The sequence below is a fragment of the Urocampus carinirostris genome, chromosome 3, assembly GCF_059441175.1.
Source record: "Urocampus carinirostris isolate Australia breed hairy pipefish chromosome 3, RoL_Ucar_1.0, whole genome shotgun sequence".
Taxonomy (NCBI): Eukaryota; Metazoa; Chordata; class Actinopteri; order Syngnathiformes; family Syngnathidae; genus Urocampus; species Urocampus carinirostris.
In genome coordinates, this window is record NC_142351.1 from 57,739,175 (window position 1) to 57,753,983 (window position 14,809).

The window sequence follows — 14,809 nt, forward strand, 5'->3', positions numbered from 1 at the left end:
AGGTCAAGGGGGGCTTCACGCTAATAGAAACAAAAAGCAAATTGCACAAACATGCATTAAAGTCAGTCAAGTCCTATGTTACAGTAGTGGATTGTGCATTTTCTTTAAAAAGATTGCAGCAAAGACAAATAGGCGGCCTGTTTTATTTCATGTTGCTGTTTATTGTGTGGTTACATGCAGGTCAACGTGCGTTCAAGAACCATAAAAGATCTGAACTCCTTCAAGTTTGTATCCTAAACCAATGTTGGGCTTCCATTCCAAACTGACAATGCACCTCACCTTTTTGCTTTTATTTGTCTCTTTCCCGCACAAACTAAATTGCTCTAGTGGCTTTGGGTAAAAAGCACTTAGCAAAATTATGATAGATTGATAAAAAAGGAAAACTGCGATCCAGGCTCACATGCCAACCATTTGACACAAAAGTTTGTGTCCGTAACTTAAACAATATTGTACTTGGCTGATGCCATCTTCTGGCTGAAATTATCATTGCAACCTCTGTCAAGCTGGCTGTGTGCCGCGTGCACGTACGTGTCTCTCTTAGACTCACTCGAATAAACTATTCCTTTCTCATCTTTTTGAGGTTTGGGATGGCATTTGGACTTTATTTGACCTAGTCCTGTTCTTACTTGCACCACTTTCCTCCTAGATTAAAACTAAGAACAACCAGCCCGTGCATGGAAACAATCAGAGAAAATGCACGATTGCAGTTCACTTTTGGTGGCCAGAACGGTAAAACAAAACCGTCAGGCTCAAAAAATGAGGGTCTTCTGGTCCTCGCTTGCAATCAAAACAGTGGAATTGTAAAGCACTCTACAGTAGCCTGAACCTAAAAGAAATGCTCTTACTGTAAGCAATAGTCGACTGGGGATCATGGGCAGGCATTTCATAAGAGAGCCAGAACGGCACGCCTCCCAACGAAAGTTCCAGTCCCGGCTCAAAGCAATAAGTGATAGTGGATGATGGATTATAGGGCCACAAGGTGAAGTTCATTTTAGGTGGAAATAACAGCAAAAACAGTTTTGAAAGGTCTGGAAAAGTACACTCTTCCAGTCCCTGTTCGCAACAACACGGGATCGGGGATAACGGATCGCAGTTGCACAACTACAGTTGAATTTTTGGTAAACAGAACAGTGAAAAAGAGCTGCCAGGCCTGAAAAAAATAGCTGTTAGTCCCTGCTCACAACAATATGCGATCAGCTGGAATGGATCGTGGCTGCACGGGTGCAGTTTATTTTTGGGTGGGCAGAACGGCGGAAAGCAGTTGCCAGACCTAAGCAAAATGTGCTCTGGCCCATGCTTGCAGCAATAGGGGACTGGGGATCATGGATGGCGGCTGCATGGCCACAGTTCATTTTTGGCAGAAAGAACCGGAGATTAAGAGCCACCATGAACGACACAAATTTGCCCTTTCGGCCCTTGCTCTCATTTGTCAACGACGGAATTAATTTTTGGAGGTCCGCAATGGCGTGCTTCAGCAGACCGAACCGAAAAAAAATGTGTTTCTGCATCCAATACACAAGGCTTCAATTTTTGTTTGTATTTTTTACAACTTTTTAAATTCAATTTTTTTCTCAAAGTACAAAACGCAAGGTAGCGGATATTACAGTATTGCCAAACTTTTAAGTATGAGATTTACGCAGCTTTATCAAGTTTTAGGAGCTTTTTTTAGTGATACTAGTAAAATTCCCATTTCCCCCCAAAAAAATAAATCTTCGACTTCAAACATGATGAACATAAAAAAACCTCAGACGCCTGAGCTTTGAATGCTTGTAAATTCCTCGTGTGTTTCTCGTCTTCCTTATAAGTCCACCATAGACCATAAGTGATTGTGGAATATGAAGAAGTATGTTTTTCATAAAGACAACATTAGCAATCGTATGCATCAAAAACCTCTTTGATTTTATAAGAAAAAATCCAGGGTTAAGATGTAAACAATTATTGCCTATTGTTTAGAGAGACCTTGCTTAGAATGTGACGATATTTGTCCTTTGAAACAAATCACGAGAGGAAGATCTCACTTGAACAATGTTCACTTTCAAAAAAAGTCACATGAATGCTTTTTAAAATGTTCAATGATTAAAAAACAGTTGAAGTGTAATTCATACTTCACATAATCTTTTATGTTCAATGGTTTAGTTGACGGTCGGCACGGCAGCTGAATGGTTAGCACGTCTGCGGCACAGTTCTGAGGTCATGGTTCAAATCCACCTACCAGCCTCCCAGTGGTGAGTTTGCATGTTCTTTCCGGGCTTACGTGGGTTTCCTCCAGGAAGTCCAATTTCCCCCTACATTCAGAAGACATCCACATCAGGTTAATTGTTCAGTCCAAATTGTCCCTAGGTGTAAATGAGCAAGTGAGTTGTCTCTGTGTGACCTGTGAATGGAAACCAGTTCAGGGTGTCCTGGGATGGGCTCCAGCACTGCAGGACCCTACGGAGGAAAAGTGGTGCAGATAATAGATAGACCTGGTAAGGTCATAAAAAGGAAAAAATACATTTCAAGCGATCCAGCAATCGAAACCTTCCCTAAATATTTTCGCCCTTCATTCGAGAGGCCTCCATTAGAAGCCATACGTTCTGCTGAAATAAAAAGCCATCGCACCTTGAGTCAAGTGTTTTGCGTGCAGGTGGCAAAGTCCAATTTTGCATGTCAAAGCTTTTAATCCTCAAACGCATGGTCGACATTCAACACATTCGGGCCGTTCGGACAACGGCCGCATTTCCATTTGACAACTTGGTGGTTGGGCTTCCTTCGTTATGCAGACGCCCCAATGAATCTGAAAGGTTGCCAAGGCCTCTTATTATAGATGCGATCTACAAGGTTGTGCTGTTTGTTGTTTTTGCATTTGTATGTCGCCGGGCAATGGAGGAAGATAAGGTTCTAGTTCTCACCCGAAGAAGTCTGCGCGCTCCCTCAATCTATTCTATTTACACTCGAATAGGGGTGAATGTATGTAATCAAAATGGTGCTGCTGAAGCCTAGACTGACTTAACAAATTGGAAAAGAAAACAAAATTGTTGAAACATTGCAAAAAGACCTGAATATAAATGGATATGCCGTTATTTATTATTCCAACCCCCAGAATAACGCATATCTTATGCTTTTAAATACATTTAGTATGATACAGGAGTGATGGATCTTAATCCACGTTTTCAAATATAAACATACATTAATTTAAAAGTTAGAAATTCATTGTTTTCTTCTATTTAAAACCATCAACTCTTCTTGAAAACCTTCCCCAAACTACAACCGCCTCCACATTTTGTCCGGCACCCCTAAACAATATCAGAAAACATTTCGACATGGTTTTTTTGTTACCTTAATAAGAACTCAAAGTTTGGCTGCTTATGTTTGTTTGTGACGGGCTTTAAACCCAGGTTTCAGTGGTAAGAGCACCAAACTCTCACCACTCAACTACCAGTGATACAGAGGACATGTGAAAAGGTATTGGAATTTTCCTTAGTATCACACTATCTTTAGTCATGCCAACAGAGAAGAACTTACATTATGTTGTCACTCACTTACAAAGCTTGGAATAAAATTTATTGTCATTGCAATGTGTGAAATGCACAACCAAATAAACATTTGTCCCTGGTAACATGACTCAAAATAGAGTGATAATGATATCAAATCAACTGCTTTTTTTGCAAGTCATCTACTGTATGTATGCCCCTGGTGCTTCAGAGCTCTGACGACTAAAGTGATCTTGTACCTATCCATAGAATGTTTCTATTCCATGGACTTTTTCTGTGAAGTGTTATTTGATTCTTATTTAAATCCTTGATAATGTTATTTTTTATTTTCTGACTTTCGTTCTCTGAAGAATTCAGAATAGTTATTTGATGGTGGTTTTCTGGAAAACAATACATGTTTACATTTAAGCATCCCTGGAATCACACACAACTCACAGTTTTACACCAGAGAACGGAAAAGCTGTATGGCCCTCACAGGAAAATGATTGGGGACCCCTGCCCTAAACCGTAATCAACACACCAATTTGAAATTCCAATCGATGTGTAATACCCTGATTTTAACAGTACTGTGTGTATTAATGGACTACTAGATGTCTATGTGTTGTGTATTGCAACTGAAATGAGTGCAAAAAGTGTAAGAAAGAATACAAACTATGTAGACTCCAAGTGACCAAACCGTGCCATTATTCTTTTAATTTTTTGCCAGGCATTTCGCAAGATTTTTTGTTTTTTTGGGTTACCCGTACCAGCAAGATGGTGGACAATTATTTTAGGTCCCTATACGTCAGTGCTTCACAACTATTTTCTAAAATGGGCCCGCCCCACTATTTGAGAACCACTGCTTTTTAAAATCATTCTTGAAAAGTTAATGTATTTTTGCTTATTATTTATATCAATGGAGGTTTTTTTTTTTTTCAATTCAGTTTTTGGAGCACTAATTAATACAAACTGTCTCTACCAGAGTTTGAGTTGTATCTTGAACAATGCCATCTAGCATTGTACACGACTACTCCTTCAAATTTACCAGCCACCCTCAGGTAGGTGCGTAGTTTGTGGCTTTCCCAATAAGAGTTTAAAATAGATATTTGCTTTATTTATTATATATATATATATATATATATATATATATATATATATATATATATATATATATATATATATATATATATATATATATATATATATATATATATATATATATATTTATTTATTTTATTTATTTTTTTAACTGCGCCTATCTACATTTATCTTAATTTTATCATCTGTGTTCCGGCAACAAAGCGCTTTACGCTAAAGGAAAGGAGCCTGAGGGATTTGTGGGAGTATTTGTGGTTTCTTTAGTTGTACGATGAAAAATGAGAAAGTAAGAAAAGGACCGTTTCAAAAACAGTCCAAATGCCAATTCAAACCCCCAAAACGAAAGTATTCAAATGAGACTAGAAATTTCTCACACTTGCATGTGCAACAAAATAAACTGCACTGATGATTTAAGCCAGGAGATGTGGTCAGCAAGTAAAATATTTTTAAGTTACTAACACCACCTTTGATAAATAAAGATCCCTAATCCCAAATTAATGTCAGTAAATTATTTTACACTTAGTTTACCACCTAAAATTCAAGTGTCTTCATTCAGCCACCGCAACGAAAATTTCTGGAGGCGCTTGTGGGAATCAGAAGCATAGTTTGAAAAACAATTTTAAAATTGCAAATACAGTTTGAAATGCTGTTTTGTAACCTGAAATTGCGTTTTGGAATAATCGATAAATGCCAACTTTTAAAACAATTACTTGTGCTTTTCTGCTTGAAATTAAATACTTCAGATTGGTATGCCAAAGCTTATATTATTTAGAAATGTATTCATCATCAGCTGCACCGCTTATCCTCAGTAGGGTCGCGGGGGTGCTGGAGCCCATCCCAGCAATCATCGGGCAGTGGGCAGGGGACACCCTGAACTGGTTGCCGGCCAATCGCAGGGCACACGGGGACAGACAACTTACTCGCTCAGTCACACCTAGGGACAATTTGGACCGGCCAATTCACCTGAAATGCATGTCTTTGGAATGTGGGAGGAAACCGGAGTGCCCGGAGGAAACCCACGCAAGCACGGGGAGAACATACAAACTCCGCACAGTAAGGCCGGGAGCTGGATTTGAACCCACGCAGGAGGTTCCCACGACCTCAGAACTGTGCCGCACACGCGCTAACCACTGCGCCGCCGTGCTGCCCATTAGAAATGTATTTAAGAGTATCAAATTATTTCATTAGGAGCCCTCCCTAGTTTGATGACTAGCTATCTGGCGTCATCGAGTGTTTAAAAGGGGAACTGCGGAATCCTAAACACTTTTGAAAAAAACACTAGAGGGCAGCCAACGACAGATGAACAATCGTTGAAGTACTATACCCTTAATTTAAATCATAAACAAACTACATTTGTCATGTAAAAATAAAATACTAATATAAAACAAGCGTGCTTTAAGAGCAATATGTTTTTGAAACACTTTCGACAGTTTCTTGAATTGGTTATTAACTAACATATTGCGTTTTGTTGTCTAACTGCTCTCCAACTATGATAAATCAAAAGTGGAATATAGTATTGTAAATAGTTAGTACTTGGGGCACTGTTAAGAATAAGAATCCTATCGACTGAAACACCATGTGTTAAATAAAAGGCCTTTGGAGTAAATAAAAGAACTTTGGAGATGCCGGGGATCGAACCCGGGGCCTCATACATGCAAAGCATGCGCTCTACCACTGAGCTACATCCCCGTCTGCGATCGAAAGGACGTATTACTGTTTTTTTAGTTCCGTCACACGTCTACACAAGATGGTATACATATATTAATTCATGTGTATATATATATATATATATATATATATATATATATATATATATATATATATATATATATATATATATATATATATATATATATATATATATATATATATATATATATATATATATATATATATATATATATATATATATATATATATATATATATATATATATATATATATATATATATTTATTCATGTAAACGTGAGTAGACGTACGTCTGGAAATTTACATCTAGCGGGACCTGATATATTTATCACCGTCTTGTTGGTAGGTGTACCCCAAAGGCCAAAATCCTTGTTAAGCCAAGGCCAACAAATTGCGTTGAAAAAGTACATTCGTTTTTCATACCTGTCAACCCAAGAAAATTGTTTTCCTTTTTTTAATTGCAATTCCCTTTATTGACAGTTCCTGATCACGTGACAACATCCGGGCAACTCAAGTAGTGGCGGCCATCCTGGTTGGGTGTAACCAGTGTTCTGCCCGAAACGTTCTAACATGCCAAGACGTCCTACCGAATAGCCGGGAGCCGCTCCATTACTGCTCTCTGCCATTTGATTTAAAAAACAACGCCTGACACATTTCTCTTTCATTTAAACATCCAACTAAGGTAGCGTAGACCCATGATGCCATCAAATCGAGTCTGTGGGACCCCCAAGTATGGCCGACTGCCATGTAACGTCACACAAAAATGCTCGATAACCGTATATAAAACGGGGAAACGTATAACTCGACAGCTATGGTTTTCAGTTGCATTACACGACTACAGCAACATCTAATGGTAAAATATAACACAGTGTTCTTTTAATGTTGTTCTTGCAGAATGTTTGTAAAAACGCTGAATATATGAGATATCTTGTTTTGAATGTTGCAAGCAAAACATATTGCTTTCTCTTTTTTGCCTTAACCAAATTTGAAATGATAAGAAGCTTCCTTCCCAAGGACACTTTCAAGGCCTCGAAGGGACTAAATGCATGGAGGCTTTGGAAGAGCTACAATGTAATATAAAGAGAGAAAGGAGAGAAAAGTTGGAGAAGTTGACACGTTCCCTTTCCTGTTCTTCTGTCTGGAAAGTGGATTGCGAAAGGGAATCTCCCGGGATACAGGAGGGGCGTTTTTGTCGTCTGTCAGCTGGCTTGTGTAATTTGGATGGAGGTCAGGAAGCTATCAAGTGGAGTCTGTGCTGGCTGGGTATTATGTGTATTTATGGGTTATCTCAGGACCTCAAAGTGCAGTTAAGGATAACCTTTGTAAACAAACAGCTAAACGTCACCGGGAACAAAATTCGGGTGTAAAATCCATGACATTGTAAAATATGCATCTTTTGTGCCAGATTTTATTGAGCATTTGGCAGTGGTAAGAACAATTAAACAAGTCGTGAAAGCCAAGCGTCAGGTCATTAAAACAAAAATGACTTCTTCTTAGGTTCAAACAAGGGGACCCAAGAGAGGGGAACTGAGGGCTGGGGTCAGTGTCTGAAACTCATGACAAAAAGTTACCGGACACCCAACCATAAAGTTGCCTGCCCCATTTTTCACAACTTGAAACACAATAAGACGACTAATCGCGAAAAAAAAACATTGTTGCAAAGTATTAAGGAATGATAATCAGAATGTATAACAAAACAACACATTAAAATTAGGTTTATTATAAATCTACTTATAACATTCATTGCATATATATGACATCGCCGTTTTCCATCTGCCATCAGTATATACCTGCATTTACTCACCTTTTATTCATGCAATGTTTGCGTTCCGTCGTCTGCTACAAGCCACGTGAACTCCTCTTTCCACGATGCTTTTAATGTCCGTTTACGTTTTGTAGCGTCATTAATTTTGTCAGCTTCTTTTAAATCTTTCTTCTGGGGCTGAGGTTTTGGCTTGATTCCTAACCACTTATCCATTTTTCTTGTGTTCTCTGTGCGTCTACTTTGGAAAATGATATGCAAATGCACGACCTTATAACGCTCCGGAAAGTCCGGAAGCACGAAGTTAATTTGATGCAGGCTTCTGATCGTCTGCCAAGTATGCAAATTGCCAAACGAATCGAAATTTACAATCTGATCGAATGTTTCGAAATCGGAATAAAGAAAACGTTTGATTTGAAAAAAATAGTTTTTTTTTTCTTTCAAAAAGTTGTCGGCCACGTTAAAGATGCACGCCCCGGGCGTCCGGGCAGACGTTATTTCAAACACTGCTGGGGTGCTCAAAATAAGGATGGTATTTATTAACAAAACAAAATAACAAATGACATGTCCAAACAAAATCAACCTGACAATTTCCAAACCAGAAACAGACAAAAAACGGATGTAAAAATTTCAAGGAACACAGTCATAAACAAAAAAAGACAAAAATGGACGCAAAACAACTAAAATTTACATATATTATATGTATCCATCCATTATCTGTACCACTTATCCTCAGTAGGGCCGCGGGGTTGCTGGAGCCCATCCCAGCTATCCTTGGGCAGTGGGCAGGGGACACCCTGAACTGGTTGCCAGCCAGTCGCAGGGCAGACGGAGACAGACAACTCACTAGCTCATTCACACCAAGGCACAATTTGAACCGGCCAATTAACCTGACATGCATGTTTTTGGAATGTGGGAGGAAACCGGAGTGCCCGGTGGAAACCCACACAAGCACGGGGAGAACATGCAAACTCCACACAAGAAGGTTCGATCTCATGACCTCTGAACTGTGCCGCACACGCGCTAACCACTGTGCTGATTGTTTTTTTAACTTATTGATTTATTCAGTCATTTGTAGTCAGCTTTAACATGGTTTCGGTTGCATTTTATTCTATATTAAGAAAGTGGCCTTGAATGATCTCAATTCATTTTAGAACCAGTTTAAACAAATAGCCCTTGTGGAGAGGAAATTTCCACAGAGACAGACAACTCACTAGCTCATTCACACCAAGGCACAATTTGAACCGGCCAATTAACCTGACATGCATGTTTTTGGAATGTGGGAGGAAACCGGAGTGCCCAGAGGAATCCCACACAAGCCCACACAGGAGGTTTGATCTGATGACCTCAGAACTGTGATGCACACGCGCTAACCACTGCGCCGCCGAGCTGCCTACATGTTCAGCCATGTTAGTGATAATTAAGACAGTTCTAATCATGAATTATTTTCTAGCTAAAACTGGGGCCTTTTTCAATCGTGAAATAGGGAAATGTCATCCAATTGTTGAAAAAAAGTGAAGTGTAGACTTTTTGTATCCAGTGTATGTTGCTTCAGTATTCAAATGGTTTTCCTAGCTACATTCAAAACGGTGTCGCACGCAGCCCCTGATATAGCACTTCACATCTCATCAAGCCGGCCACATTTGCCTCGTTCTTATCATATGCAAACAGTCGCCAATGATGCAGCACACAGGCGCACAAAGCGGAGAGCGAGCGACAGGCACCAAAAATAAGACGCTGGAAATCAAAACTCAAGACAAGGTCTCCTAGGTCAAGTGAACACAGAGTGCTGCTCAGTTCCTGGCATCTTTTGTTACATAACATGCTTGCAGCTTGCAAGGGGGACACGGTGCTTTTTTTGTATTGGCATGTTTCCAAATGGACTGTTTATGAAGTACACTAGAACTGATTTTGATTGTTAGGCAATTCAGGAAGGGATGAACAAAAGCCAGGAAAAAAGACACGCATTAACATTTAGGGCTGCAACAATTATTTTGAGATTTCCTTAATATGTCATTTTGTTGGTCCATAACATGTTAATTTCAATTCACTAAATTCTAAATCAGGTCATTAGTTCAAATGAACATTTTAAGAAACGCAAATTGACTGTAATTTAGATTATTACATAGCACATTTTCTTAATATCAATAACAATATGATGCCTCACTCTTGAGCTGTCAAAAACAGGCACCAGCCAATAAAAATGTCCTTTCTTTTTTAAAAAAGGCTGATATTTTTACAAAAATACCTTTAAAGCCCACTTTTCCCCATGGTATTATATTAAATTAATGGAAATATCGTAATCTTTTTTACTTCATTGTTCTTAAAAAAGCAGCTGGATAGAGGGCAGCTGTTACTGATCAAGGTCACGGATATTCGAAATATGGCTGGGAGTTGCAAGAAAAACAATAACTGGTATTGGTACTCGCCAATCAATACATTTAAAAAAAATACCATTACCTGTTTGTTTCTTTCCCAACATAAATTGCATTTTTACACTTCAGATTTGTCAATAATTTTGTTAATTAATATATAAGAAACGAATGCATACATACTTTCATAAATATATTAATTACCTAACTAGCTAACTAACAATTGATCTGCCAAATAGTTCTATTGAAAAATATTCCTGTTTCATTTTAATATCTGTTACATCGGTTACTGAATTTCTTCATATATGAAGTATCCGGTAACTGTAACTGGTTAGTCCTTTTCAATAACGTGTCCAACACTGTTAACCAGACCCTACGAACAGTTTCCATTTTGAAGCAGTTGGTTATGTCGACAGGGCCAAGGGCTGTTGTGCCGGTAAAACGGCGTGTCACATTCATGACCATCAATATGTGGGCGGGCGGGATAAAAGCCCTGAACTTTCACCTATTTCTTCATCCGGCTCAGAAAAACTGTGGGGATTCTGGCAATGCTAAGCCTTTGTCTTTCAGAGCCCAACTACTCATTTTTATTGTGCAATACTCCATTGCTCGTATAACAATTTGAGGAAAAACATAAGGCTGATGGACAAGCGTAACAATCTTTGAGATGTTTGTTTGAGGTTGAGCGTGAGTTTCCTAGCAATTGTGCAGACCGAAACCTTTTATCGTCTTGCCCGAGCAGAGCTCCAGCAGTGCAGGATACCTTTGCCATCATCTGGCGGCACACAGATAAAGGCGTGGCAAGGGCTTGCAGACCAAAAAAAATCTGCTTTTGAGACGTTGGAATGGAAATCAGGTGATTGTAGACACAATTTATCTGGGTGCGGCTCATTTGGTTCCACTTTGCAACATAAACACACAGGCCCAGGTGTTATTACTTGCATATTTAAGATCCTGATGAAAGAATTTAGCCCGAGTCCATTCATTTTCTGCACCACTTATCCTTAGTAGGGTCATGGGGGTGCTGGAGCCCAACCCAGCTATCTTCAGGCAGTGGACAGGGGACACCCTGAATTGGTTGCCAGCCAGTCGCAGGGCATACGGAGACATAAAACCATTCACATACTCACTTAAATCTAAGTACAATTTGGACCCGCCAATCCACCTGACATGCATGTTTTTGATATGTGGGAGGAAACCGGAGCGCCCAGAAGAAACCGACGCGGACATGGCGGGAAAAAAAGAGACATTTTACAATTAAATGGCACAAAAATACTACATAATTGGACATATCCCCAATGTTATGTATAATATGAGACTTTGGACATATATCGTCTTTTGAAGGAGAAAAGACGTTTTCTTACTCCGCATGTTCAAGTTAACATTTGTGACATGAGACGAGACAGGTAAAAACAAGTGCTGAAACGAGCAGTTGGAGGTCTTTATTACAATAAAACAAATAAAATAAATAAAACCGAATATTCTGGGCTGGAGCACGGCGGCGCAGTGGTTAGCGCGTGTGCGGCACAATTCTAAGGTCTTGGGAACCTCCTGTGTGGGTTCAAATCCAGCTCTGCTTCCTGTGCGGGGTTTGTATGTTCTCCCCGTGCTTGCGTAGGTTTCCTTTGGGCACTACGGTTTCCTCCCACATTCCAAAGACATGCATTTCAGGTGGATTGGCCGGTCAAAATTGTCCCTAGGTGTGAATGGGCGCGCGAGTTGTCTGTCCCTGTGTGCCCTCCGATTGGCTGGCAACCAGTTCAGGGGGTCCCCTGCCCACTGCCCGATGATTACTGGGATGGGCTCCAGCACCCCCGCGACCTTACTGAGGATAAGCGGTGCAGCTAATGAGATGAGATGAGATTCTGGGCTGGTGAGTACAGAACAAGGCTGTAAGGCATGGGCCTCAAACTCAATTTACTTCGAACAACTGGAGCTAGAGTCTGGGTGAGGTTGGCTAAATCTAATTTGACATAAAAAAGTTCAGATAACAGCATTCCACTGTTCTCGTGTATCATTTTGTCACAAGCCAGAAACGGAGACAGGACCCAATAGCGTTCGTTTTTACTCGGTTTTATTGAGAAAGAGAGCAGTGCTTGCTTCCAGAATACGATGATCGTGTGAATAATATTATGACTCACAACACGTGTTAAGCTTTCTCTCCTGGCTTTGATCTCCTTGATCTCCGGCAAAACTATCATAAAATGCGACAGAAACAAAATGAAAATAAATCCAAACAGCTTGCCAACATCATTTTTGCCGTTCCTTGTATTCCGTTACTCCCCAAGCCTGCACAAAATTTAATAATTGTATTCATATTTAGTTTATTTTGTCTTTTATTAGCATATTTGGTATTGGAGTAATCCAAAAGTAATCCAGTAATCCAGTTAAAGTAACCCTACCCAACCCTGGTTGGCTCACATGTAAAGCTGCATTTACTCAACTGTTCAAATAAATAGATTGTCAACATATACAATGCCAAACATGAAAATCATTTTTTCCATTGTTTGTGAATAAACATTTTGTTCTTAGTGCTTAAAATTTGGTGTTGACATTTTTTACTAATCCGGCCCACCCGAGAACATAAAGTCTAGATCCGCCCCCCCAAGCCAAACTGAGTTTGACATGCCTGCTTTACAATAACCATAAGCAATTTTCTAATAACTGTAAGCTATTTTGTTATTAATCTCACCCAATTGAGCCATTTATCTTAAGCAATCTGTCACCAAGAAGGACAAAAAATGGTTAGAATATCGTCAACCGCGATAACCTCTGCCAGCACCTCTGCTGCCCTGTCAGATGCTACAGGTCCCTTAAAACAAGAAAGTAACATAACTCAGAGGCAGTTTCTTCCCCGGGGCCATCACCATCATAAACAAGAGTACTAACTGTAAAAAGAGTATCTTTCCTATGTATAGACAAAAACGTATGGACGTATACGTTTTCCCCATATTTTATACGTTTTTCATTTCACATTGTATATGCCGTATCACAATTGTTGTCCTATATATATATATATATATATATTTTTTTTTTTTTTTTAATTTTACTTTAAAAACTCGGTTTTGTTAGACTGATCTTGTTTTGCCCATTCTGGTTCTAATACGGATGGTCTCGGTCACTAGTAGCAGAAGACAGCATCATCGTAGATTAGTAATATTCTTCTGGTATGCTATACAGTCTGCCTTGCTATGAGTAAATAGGTGCCGTGTTGTGTTTCCAAGGTTTATTATTGCTTAAAAAGGGGAGTGCAATCATTTATTGTCTGAGATTTACAGGTATGTAATTATTATTTAATGTTTTCATTTTATTTCTAGGCTTATTTCAAAATCATGTTGCTCCTAACATGATTTCACTACTTTTCATTGCAGTATTGTTCTAAAGTATTTATAACCCAGACCTTTCTCCAACTACTACCTTGCAAAAATAAATTTGCCTACTTATTATCCTAGCATTTTCTTTTTTCATTTGTTAATTTTTTTAACACGTTTCTCCTGAGCTGCCACATAATCTTCTTGGAAACAATGTTATGTACGTTGTCGATGTCATGATTACCGATGTGAATCACCTGTGTCCGCTCATTTGGCACCAACCGCTGCAGGTTCTGATTGGCTCCCTGTCCCTATTTAAACCCAGTCCTGTCAATCTCCTGTTGTCAGTCCGTCTGCGAACATCTGTTTATACAAGGCAAGCCTTTTTTTTTACCCTGACTCCCACCTGTCCTGTTTTTGCTCCCGTTCGTCTCCGGCTACGACCTGTTTTGATCCCGACCACGTCTGCTTTTCCGTCCCGGCTTACAACCTATTTTTGATCCCGACTATGTCTACTCTCCCGTCCTGGCTTACAACTTGTTTCCAACCCCGACCGCGTTTTTGCTCTCCCAGTTCCGGCTACCGACCAGTTTTTCCGTCCCTGACACTGCCATCTCGCTCGCTACGGAAGATCCACTTCTATGTTCGGATCACAATCCGAGTGCGAAAGCGACTTGCTTCCAGCGTTCAGCGAACACTGAATTGTGGGCGCAGCCCCTCCTCTTTCTTTCAACAAAACTTGTGGAAAACGTTACGCAATTGGGTCCTGGGGGCAGAGGTTTATATTGTGTAAAACAATCCCAAAAATTGAAAGAAGTTTTAAAAATCGGAACATTCAGTGCTAAATTGATCGAAAGAATGGATTCCCAAGTGTTTCTACTGTCCAGTGACCGCAAAGGGGTCAAAGTTAACAGCAGGGTTTGTTGAAAAAGCTCCTTGCTCTTTACTGGTTACTGAAATGCTGCATTTAGAGACTGCCCTTCTGATTGGCTGTCTGATGTAGGGTCAGGAGTAGAAATCCGTCCTACCAAGTGGCCACCAAGTGGGAGAGAGCAGCAGTAGGTTGAGGGGGAGGGAATTGGCTCTCTTTACAGCAGTGGTCGCAATCTCAATTTTCTTGGGGA

At 39.7% G+C, this 14,809-nt stretch overlaps 1 non-coding gene across 1 annotated transcript; it reads right to left on the bottom strand.

The window, feature by feature from the left end:
- Positions 1 to 6,167: 6,167 nt before the first annotated feature.
- Positions 6,168 to 6,239, bottom strand: trnaa-ugc (transfer RNA alanine (anticodon UGC)). Its single transcript has one exon. It is a non-coding gene; the product is annotated as a tRNA-Ala (tRNA).
- Positions 6,240 to 14,809: the final 8,570 nt, after the last annotated feature.